Below are 10433 nucleotides of genomic sequence, written 5' to 3'. Positions count from 1 at the left end.
CTCTCTCTTTCTCTCTCTCTCCTAAAAATAAACTTAAAAAAAATAAAGAAGGAACTGAAAAAAATAACCATATTTTAAATTCACAAGAAAAATTAATGGAAATTACAGAACTGAAAAATAAAATAACTAAAATTAAGAACTCAGAATAGTATAGATACAGCTGAAGAGAGAATTAGCAAACTGAACAGCAAGGCAGAATGATGCATAGAAAGACAAAAAAAAAAAAAAAAAAAAAAAAAGAGAAGTACCTCCCAGAGGGTAAGAGACATATATGATCAAATGAGAAAGTCTAACAGACATTTAAATGGTGTTGCAGTAGGAGGGGAGAGAGAGAATGGTGCATAGCAATATTTTAAAAGATAATGGTTGAAAGGTCATACAGTTTTTAGTGCTGAGGCTGCCATTTGGAATAAGCATTGTGGATCATATAGAAGTAGATGAGGTAGTAGATTTTCTGAGGACGAAGAACGAATAAAATCTGGGATCATGCTGCTTCTAGAGAGACAGGCAGATATTTAAAGACAACAGTTCGGTACAGGGATTTTTTTCAAGTCTTACTTTTAGTCGCTTGTGATGTCCATCTGTATTGCCTATTCTTTGGTTTCCTTAATCTTTATAATAAATCGCCTTTCACTTAAGCTTTTCTTGTTTAAAGTAAATTTTTAAACTCAAAACGAGTATCTTCTTACTGCTTTATTGCACTGGTTAGACATCCTTCTCTTGTTTTGTACCTTTGTGAAATGACACCATTGTTTTATTAACATGTATGCTCTTTGCTTTTGGTTTCAGATTATGGAAGCATCTTTCTAGTCCAATATACAAAGGGCTTTTGTATGTTAGGAATGGATGTGGGATTTTATTGGATATCTTTTTTGTCTTTATAGAAATGGTTGTATGGATCTTTTTTTTTTTTTTTTTAACTTCAACTTATTTTTGTGGTGGTTTACACCAACAGATTCTCTACTGTTATAGTAGCCTTATCTAACTGGACTAAACCTTAGTTATGGCACATGATTCTTTTAATGCACTAAGGTATGCATGTCTTTCAATTTATGAGTATCCTTTTAGAATCTGTGTCTGTTTCATTCGTTTGGACACTGGTCCTTATTTCTCTTTTTTTCTCTTGTTTTGGAATCAAGATTATGCAAACCTTGTAAGATGAATTAGAAACTCTTCATCTTTTTCTCTATTCAGCAATAGTTTTAATTCACATCAGGATTATATATGTCCTCCTCTGGACTTTGATAGGACTTTCTTCAGAATCTATCTGAATGCAGTGTCTTATTTTGGAAATAGTGCTTTGAAACTTTTTCATTTTTTTTCTCCGAAGGGTTATTGTTCATGAAGTTTTCTATCTCTTCCTGTTTTTGCTCTGATGATTAAAATTTCCAGGCACTGTCCTATTTCATCCAGATTTTCAAACCCACTCACATAGAATTGTATTTAGTAGTTTCTCCTCTATGCTATGATTATATGTATCTCTTTTCACTTCTAATGTTATAGACTCATGGTTCTTTTTTTTTTTTTTTTTCCTGCACACAGGCACTGGGAATTTGTGTTTTTTGCTGGACATTTGAAAGCCAAAAATCTTGATTTTACTTATCAATTCTACATTTTGTTTGTTGTTTAATTTTCATTGCTTTTTGCTTTTATCTCTATAGAGAGATGAAATCCTCTTTCTCTACTTCATTTTGGTTTATTTTGTTCTTTTCTTCTTATTTTTGAATGCAAATTTTAGTTTAGTTAGTTACTTAATTTCTAATTGCTTTATTTTGATGTTGTTCTTTATTTAAACATAAGTATGAAGACAGACACCTTCTCCAGAGAACTGAAAATTCTAGCAGTGGCTAACATAACTGTAGTATGTTATCTTATTCGAGGAATCAATCTGAGAGAATTCATAGGAAAATATGCAGTTAGGGGGCGCCTGGGTGGCTCAGTTGGTCAAGTGTCCGACTTCAGCTCAGGTCATGATCTCGCAGTCTGTGAATTCAAGCCGTGCATCAGGCTCTGTGCTGACACCTCAGAGCCTGGAGCCTGCTTTGGATTCTGTCTCCCTCTGTCTCTCTCTAACAACCATCCCCCCACTTGCACTCGGTCTGTCTGTCTCTCTCAAATATAAATAACATTTAAAAAAATAAAACAAAATATGCGGTTAGATCTGCAAGAGAGAAAAGATTGTTGTTAGTCTCGTAAATTAAAAAGATGTCTTTCTATGAAAACATAAAGAAATTTGATGACCATGTTTCTCTTTCGTTTTTGCCACTTGAGCTTAGGATTATCCAAATTCCCATTTCCTAAAACTGCTAATTCAAAAAAGGTATGTTCCCCCAAGGAGCATCTTTCTTTTAAAAACCTCACCCTGCTTAACCAAAATCTTTATTATTAATATTATTTGACAGCTCTCATTCCTTTCTGACCAACCAGTTCTCCAAGTTCAACCAACTTTCTGCATAAACATTTAAAATTTTTCATAATGTGGAAAAGTGATTCATTTTAATTGAAGAGAGCTTGTTCAGAATTTCCAAAATGAAATTTGAGCTTACACAAAGAAAGCCTCAGACTGAAAGGCTAATTTTTCATAAACTACTGAAAAGCGGACACAGAATGGATGTCTGTCTGTGACCTTAGCATTTGTGGTTTCTGCTGCTGAGCTGAACAGCCATTCTTTATTGTTCTGTGACTCAGCCCTTGTGCATGAATACTTACATAAAACAGAGGCACACAGCAGGGGAGTTCTTCACTAGTTTAAATTGTTTATGGTTTCTTTTGTACCTATAATTCACAATTTAAGTATTCTAAAGTGCATTTGTTTATATGTTACTCAGGCTCAACAGTGAGGCTTTTGAGAAATTCCTATGCACTATTACCCTATGAAATGTCTACTTAGCATGGAAAAGAAGGCAGTGGGGGGATGGAGAATGTGACTTTATGCCCCCGGAACATGTTCAAGAAACTCAGACTGTTGATGGGAATCTGAGGAAAGAAACGATTCCTGGAAAAACTGAAAGAGAAGTGTGAAACAGGTGCTCCAGTAGTAGAGAAGATGTGCAGGAGGAAAGAGCCTGGGCTTAGGAATTGGATGGAGGTATGAGTAACTCCCGAGTAATGAAGAATTAGGCCAGTGAAGAAACGTGGCAGTTGTGTGCTTGGTGGAGAACTGGAGTGAGCAAAGTTAAGAAGGTGTAAAATGGCGTGAAGAAAGGAATGGCTGAGGCAAGTGTGGGCAGGACAGGGTGCAGGAGACGAGGCTCCGGTCAAGGAGGACCTTGTATGCCACACCAGGAGGACACTGGGGTGTCCCCAAGAGATGACATAATCACACTGGAGTTGGAAGAAAGTTACCCTGAATGCAGGACGGAGCGTGGATAGGGACGGGCAGGGTGCACACAGGCAGATCATTTAGGGGGCCCTTACTGTAGTCTAGCTCACAAAGATGGTACCTGGCAATGAAGGACTCGCCATAGGAGTGGCGATGAAAAGCAGACAGGTTCTACGATGCTAGAGGCCAAATCACTGTTGAATCTGGAGCTTGAAAGAATGGAATGGTTTTTGGCTTCTGGCTTCACCAACAGGGTAGGCGGTAGGTGATGCCATCACTGAACAGACCGTGTCTACAGAGGCTGTCTGCAAAATGCAAGCTACATAGTTAGGCATCATGGAAGGCGTGAGGAAAGTGGAGAAGGCCTGAGCTAGCCACCTGCACAGTGAGTGAGGAGGTGGCCAGAGGCTTGTTAAGCAGTATTTGTGTCCACCTGTAGGTGGGAACCACGAAGGGAACTGTGTACGTGGTTGTGTGATTTTTTTTCCCTGACCTTGTGAAAGAAATGAATGCTGACCAGTGCCCTGACGTGGTCAGATGTCCCTTAGACCAAAGCAGGGAACACGTAGGTGCAGAAGTGTCCCATCTGACAATAAGCAAGGGACGGAAGAAGCCCAATTGGCTTTACCAACGGATGAACAGATAAACAAAACATGGCACATACATACAATGGAATAATATCCAGCCTTATGAAGGAAGGGAATTCAGATGCATGCTACAACATGGCTGGACCTTGGGGACATGATGCTGAGTGAAATGAGCCGGCCACAAAAAAAGAGAAATACTGCGCACTTCCATTGATATGAGTTTCCTAGGGTAGACAGATTCATGGACAAAAAGCAGAAAGGTGGCTGCCGGAGGTTGGGAAAGCTTCAGTGTGGGAAGATAAAAAGGTTCTGCACAATGTGAATATACTTAGCACTAGTGAACTGTGCACTGAAAAATGGTTAAGTTGGTAAATTTTGTGTTATATGGTGTGTTTTGATGTGTGTGTGTGTGTGTGTGTGTGTGCGCGCTTGCCACAATTAAAAAAAAAAAGACATACCATAAGCAATAAAAACGTTTAGCCTGATTTACAATTTAAAAAAAAAAAAAAAAGGTTGCCTCATCTGATGAGGCTGAGCAGGGTCAACCCACCCGTTCCTGTCACCTCGTTCGTATCGCTGGTCCTGGGGCCAGCTCAGCCTGGTGTCTGCTCCCTTAACACCTGGTAACTGACATCGGCCATGACCTGAGGATTCACACTGGCTTCCTGCAGCACACTTTATTTTTCTCATGGCCTCCCCAGCACTGACTCAGTTAGGGAGCGTGTTGGGTTTTGTTCTCAGCAGCTTGTGGTTGGTGAATGACACAGGTGACTGATTCTTCTTGTTAACCACACAAACCTATCTTGTAACATTTAGCAGAAGTCCACCTCCACGGTTCATTTGCACACCACCACATTTTATTAGGGGTTGAGGGAAGCTTAGTGGCGCATGCAAGCCCTTGACACCTACTGTTTAAGATGCGCAAATTGGCGCCAGAGGAAAATGAGGAGAGAAGCATGAAGAAACTTCAGAGTTCAGGATGTTTCCCCAAAGCGCATGCCGGAAGGTCTGGTGCGGGTGGGAGTGCGCCTCGCCTTTGACTCTGAAAGTACCGGGGATCCCAGCTGTGAGAAAAACGCGTGGTTGCAAAGTCTACCGCGTTCCTAAGACTCTTTCAATAAATACTTATTGGCAATTATCGTGCTGCAGCCGCCATTTGGCTCTGAGAACACAGCAGTGGACAAGATAGGAGGGGTTTCTTCTCCCAGGGGATCCCATTTTAGGTGGAATTAGAGGAAAAAAAAGGCAAGAAATAGAAAAGCTAGTAATAAGGGTTCTGAGAGGGTTAAGAGAAGTGAATGTGCTAGAAGGTGGCTGGGAGGGGACATTCGTTTGGAAGGTTAAAGCCGCTGAGCTCTGGGCAACCACAAAAAGCCGGATCTCGACCGTCCGGCAGGGAGCCTCAGGGCAGCAGGACCGATGGTACCAAGGAGTGACTTTAGCTTATTTGAGGAACAGAAAGGAGGCTCCTGTGGTTGGAACGTGGGAGGCGAGGGTGAGTGCGGTCTGAGCTGAGGTCAGAGGTCAGCACTGGTCATGAAGGGCTTTATAAGTCAAGGTTTGAATCAAAGGGCAAAGAGGAGGATTGCAGGGCACTGAGGAGGGGGAGGGGGGTAACAGGATGTGATTTATGTTTCTAAGAGGCCGTCCTGGCTGCTGTGTGATAATTGCATTGTAAAAGGCGAGTATGAGAACAGGGAGGCGCATTCGGGGGGCATTTGCCACCATCTAAGAGAGAGATGACTCTCGCCTGGATTAAGTTGATGGGGCTGGGTCAAATCCCTTAGGGAGAAGGGTAGGGCATGGGACCAAACCCTGGGCCCTCCAACAACCAATCCCTTATTCAGGAGACCTTAACCATTTCTAGGTCTGAGACCCAAGAGAGCAATTTCTCAGGGAGGCCTTATGAAAGGGACACTTGGGAACAGCAGAATTCTTCTCAAAAGCATCACTGCGTTCTCCCTTCTTCCCCCGGCCACCCCCCCCCTCTGCCCCTCCTGGAGCCTCTCTTGTGCCACAGCGACTGGAGAGGGTCCAGCACCTGCCATGGCCGATGCAAAACCCAAGGCAGGGTCGAGACAGGGAGCAGGGAGGCAATTAATTTAAGGAGGTGGGGCAGGTCGTTCTGTTGGGGGTTACGAGGAGTGAGCACTAGCCAATGCATAAAAACCCGTGAATGACAGGGTTTGTCACTGAGGAAGATCAAATTCCAATTTTATGGGCAATCCGCGAAACGAATGCACCTGTGCAGTGGAGACGAAGGATGACAATATTAAGTGATGTGCTACTTCCCTCCAGAACTCAGACGAGAAGCCGTTCTCAGTTGGAAAAGGGCAGTTCGATTCCACCACACCCTGACTTGTACTCGGTCCTTTTCCCATCTCCTTTCTTTTGTCGTACGTCAAGTAACTGGCTTTTGTGACCAGGTTTATTGTGCTATTATTATTTTTTTTACTAAAGGGTCATTGATGTATTCTGTTGACATCCAAAGGAAATGGAGGGGAGAAAAAGCTTTCTGTAAAAAGGCCCATTGGCAGTGTGCTCATTCAACTTTTATTTATTTATTTTTATTTATTTATTTATTTATTTATTTATTTATTTATTTAGTGTTTATTTGTATTTATTTGGAGAGAGAGAGAGCGAGCAGGGCAGGGGCAGAGAGAGAGGGAGAGAGAGAATCCCAAGCAAGTTTCATGCCCAGCTTGGCACCTGATTCGGGCTTGATCCCATGATCTCAAGATCATGACCTGAGCCAAAATCAAGAGTCAGATGCTTAACCAACTGAACCAGCAAGGAGCCCCACAACTTTTATTTTTATATGCCATTAAATTATTTTGCTTTCATTGTTTGACAAGCAACAACAACAACAAACCCTTTGCATACTTTATCTGCTGAATTCCGATGGATTTCATTTATCATTGTAAAACCAAGGACAACTTAAACATTTTACAGTCTTTTGTACATAGCTGTTACATGCGGGGAATCTGTTTTTAAGTTGGAACACATTTCTCGGAAGGAAATGAATCCTAAGTAGCTTTTCTTTTAACTCAGGTGTCTTATTTAAATAAACTTTTTGTTGAAAATAATATTAAAAAGCCCATCATTGCAGCAGGAGAACGGTGAGGCTGTTTTATCCTGGCTTGACCAGGATAAAGTTTGGCAAAGTGGGAAGTGTGAATAAGCTGGTTATCTCTGGGGTAGCCCAAGCGAATATTCATCACCGTCTCCACGCTGCAATCACCTTGACCTGCTGGGTTGGAGGCACGCCATCCCTTGGTTGCTGTAGGTGATCATTGTTTTGGAACCCGGAGGATGAACCAGGTGGCCTTTTGAGGCACCCTGGAGCCCAGGGATGGTTGGAGAGAGAGCTCACTCGGGCCCTGCCGACAAGAGGGCTTCCTGACAAGAGTCTTGAGGAACTTTGCAAAAAAGTCTCCTAGTTGCCCTAACTCTGCTGTCTTCCAGGAGAAACAACAGTAGCGGCTGAAAAGAGGAGATTTTTACCTTTCCTTCATTGGGTTTTTGGTGTAATAGGGCATTCTCCTATGAAGTTTGAAACAAGTCATGGCTGTGAGGAGACCATTTCTGACTTTCTGCTTACTTTGTGGCCCCGAACAAGGCTGGACCATCTAAATTTTTTTTTTTTTTTTTTTTTTTTACATTTACTTATTTTTGAGAGACAGAGAAACAGCACACGTGGGGAGGGGCAGAGAGGGAAGAAGACAGAATCCAAAGCAGGCTCTGAGCTGTCAGCAGAGAGCCCGACGCAGGGCTTGAACTCACAAACCGTGAGATCATGACCTGAGCTGAAGTCAGACGCTTAACCAACTGAACCACCCAGGCGCCCCAAGGCTGGATCATCTAGGATGTTATCGTATTTCCTCTCCCCCTTTATGTATTGGAAACTCAATATAATACTCAAATGTGTTCAGTTCAGTTCAATGAGCACTTATTTTCTCTATTTTATTTTATTTTATTCTATTTTATTTTATTTTATTTTATTTTATTTTATTTTATTTTTTTCACTCTTTTAAATGTTTATTTTTGAGAGAGAGAGTGCAAGTGGAGGAGGGGCACAGAGAGAGGGAAGGAGGATCTGAAGCTGGCTGTGCACTGACAGCAGAGAGCCCGATATGGGGCTCAAACTCCCAAACCATGAGATCCTGACTGGAGCGGAAGTCAGACGCTCAACTGACTGAGCCACCCAGGTGCCCATCTCTGTGTTTATTTTAACTGAATATCTGATTGGTAATATATTTCACTGTTCTTATAAAAGCAAAGTTACACAAATAAGCTTAAGCTCCCCCCCCCCCCCCCCCCACCTTTCTGACCTTACTCGATGAACCGTATCTGTCTGATTGGCCACCTAGCAATTAACACACAGTTCAGGCTAAGTCGTTGAAAACACTGATGTATTAATTTAGTCAATGGATCCTAAGAGGGGATTTTTAGGTTTGGAAAAAGCTGTTTTGTGTGTTTGTTTTGTTTTTAACTTCAGAATTGTGGTGACACATTTTTCAACCAATTGCATGATGCTGACTGTATGCCAGAACCTGTTCTAAATGCTTCATAAACATTAAGTTTTAATTTCAGCTTTGAAACAAGCCTCCTACACAGCAACTCTTATTATGCCCATTTTACTGACGAGGAGATCAAGCTTTGCAGAGAGTAAGATCACCGAAGATCCCACAGCTAAGAGGCAGAGATAAGATTTAAACCCAGGTTCTTCTGCTGAGGCCAAGATTGAGGTATCGTTGTTGTTTTTAAAGCGTTTTACTTGGAAGTAATCCCAAATTTACAGAAAGGTTGTAAAGGAAGGTGCAACAAGGAATATCACACTTCCTGAGATTCTTTGTTGTTAGCGTGTGTAACGTTCTTCTTCTGAGACGCAAATACCCACGCGGTGGCCCTTTACCCTAGAGTACGTCAGTGCGTATTTGCTAGGAATAGGGCCGTTCTTTTACGCAATCAGCGCATGTCTATCTTTAGTAAATGTAGCACTGATGAGATACTTCTATTCATTCGCTGTCTATATTTCAGTGTTGACAGTTAACCCAGTCATAAGGTCTTTTCTCATTTCCGCCAGGATGGGATCCAGACTAGTTCTAGGTATTCTTGTTGTCAAACCTCTCTTGCCTCCTTCATCCGGACACATTTCATCCCCTTCCCGTGTCTTGTGTGACCTGGATATTTTTTTTTTTGCAGAGTATGTTTCCCCTCCTGCCTTTAACAAAAGAGAACAAGCATTCTTCATCTCGTGTTTGATGCCTTGTCGCGATTGGGTAAGGAGATTCGGTCCTACATGGGAGACGCGGTGACCGGCTCAGGATCTTATCTCCGGAGACACATGATATCTGCCTGCCTCTCGCTGGTGGTGGTGGCTCGGATCACCATGCTCCATCAAGCGGTCGTCTGATTTCTCAGACAAAATAATTACTATTTTTCCCTTGCCGCTAGCAAGCCGTCTGGGGGGAGGCTGAAGGATGTTTCTCTGCCACTTGGAGGCACCAGTCATAGGGAGACGCGTATGTGTGGGAGGGTGGAAGCAAGTTCTTCCCTTCCCTTCCGCGGGAATGTTACAAGCGGGGAATACGTGCTCCTTCCACCTGCAGCTGGAAAGTCCGCACATCGTTAGCTGTGATTTCCAGTCGTCACAGGGCATTTCGTTAGGGCTGAGTTACTGACCGCAGGTAGAGCTTTGGGGCTTTGATGTCTCTGGGCCCTGATGAGTCAAGCTTGCATCTGTGAGATGATAAAGCGGCTGAGATGCCTCCCGAGAGAACAAGGAATGGGATCCTCACCCGTAATGTCTGAGACCACATTTCAGGAAAGGGCACCGGTTCCCTGAGGGAAGGCAGACGGCAACAGAAATGGAAATCTGGACTGGCTTCACATCCAAACCTGGGAGACGTTGCAACGAAGGATTGACTTAGGGTGTCGGAAATCGCCGGTGGAACTGGTCCCAGCCCAGAACCCTGGGCAGTAGGCAGAATGGCTGTGAGCCCAGTAGGACTGACCCAGCCCATCCTCCTAGAGAACACCTTGACTCTGCAGAAGGAGAAGCAGAGCCCTGGTTCTTGACACACCCATGAGCATCTGAGCTCTTACACAGCCAAAATATTTCCCACGAATACACGTGATATTAAAGATAGTATGCTAAAAAGAGAGGACAGCGAATAATCTAGGTAGAGAAGATTAGACGAAAAGTTAGAACCCATATACTCAAGCCGTAGGTTACTAAATAATTACTAACACTGGCATCGAATTTGTCTCAGAACTTCTCTATTGGAAAGGCAAAAAGGAAAACGTGATCAATTAGTTACAAAAATCTCACTTCCATGGCAAAAAATTGATCAGTTACTCAGAAGAGACAAAACATTCCCAATGTTTGAACGTGAATATGTCTGTCTTTGCTTTGCTTTGCTTATTGGTAATAGAGCTTTTCTTGAACGCTTAGCCTCTTGTCAATTTTCTCTGTAATTGATTTTTACTTCCAGGTCCCGTGGTTGAAAGGTCTATAAATG

The sequence above is a fragment of the Prionailurus viverrinus genome, chromosome B2 (genome assembly GCF_022837055.1).
Source record: "Prionailurus viverrinus isolate Anna chromosome B2, UM_Priviv_1.0, whole genome shotgun sequence".
In the NCBI taxonomy this organism is placed as follows: Eukaryota; Metazoa; Chordata; class Mammalia; order Carnivora; family Felidae; genus Prionailurus; species Prionailurus viverrinus.
This window is presented reverse-complemented; position numbering follows the sequence as displayed.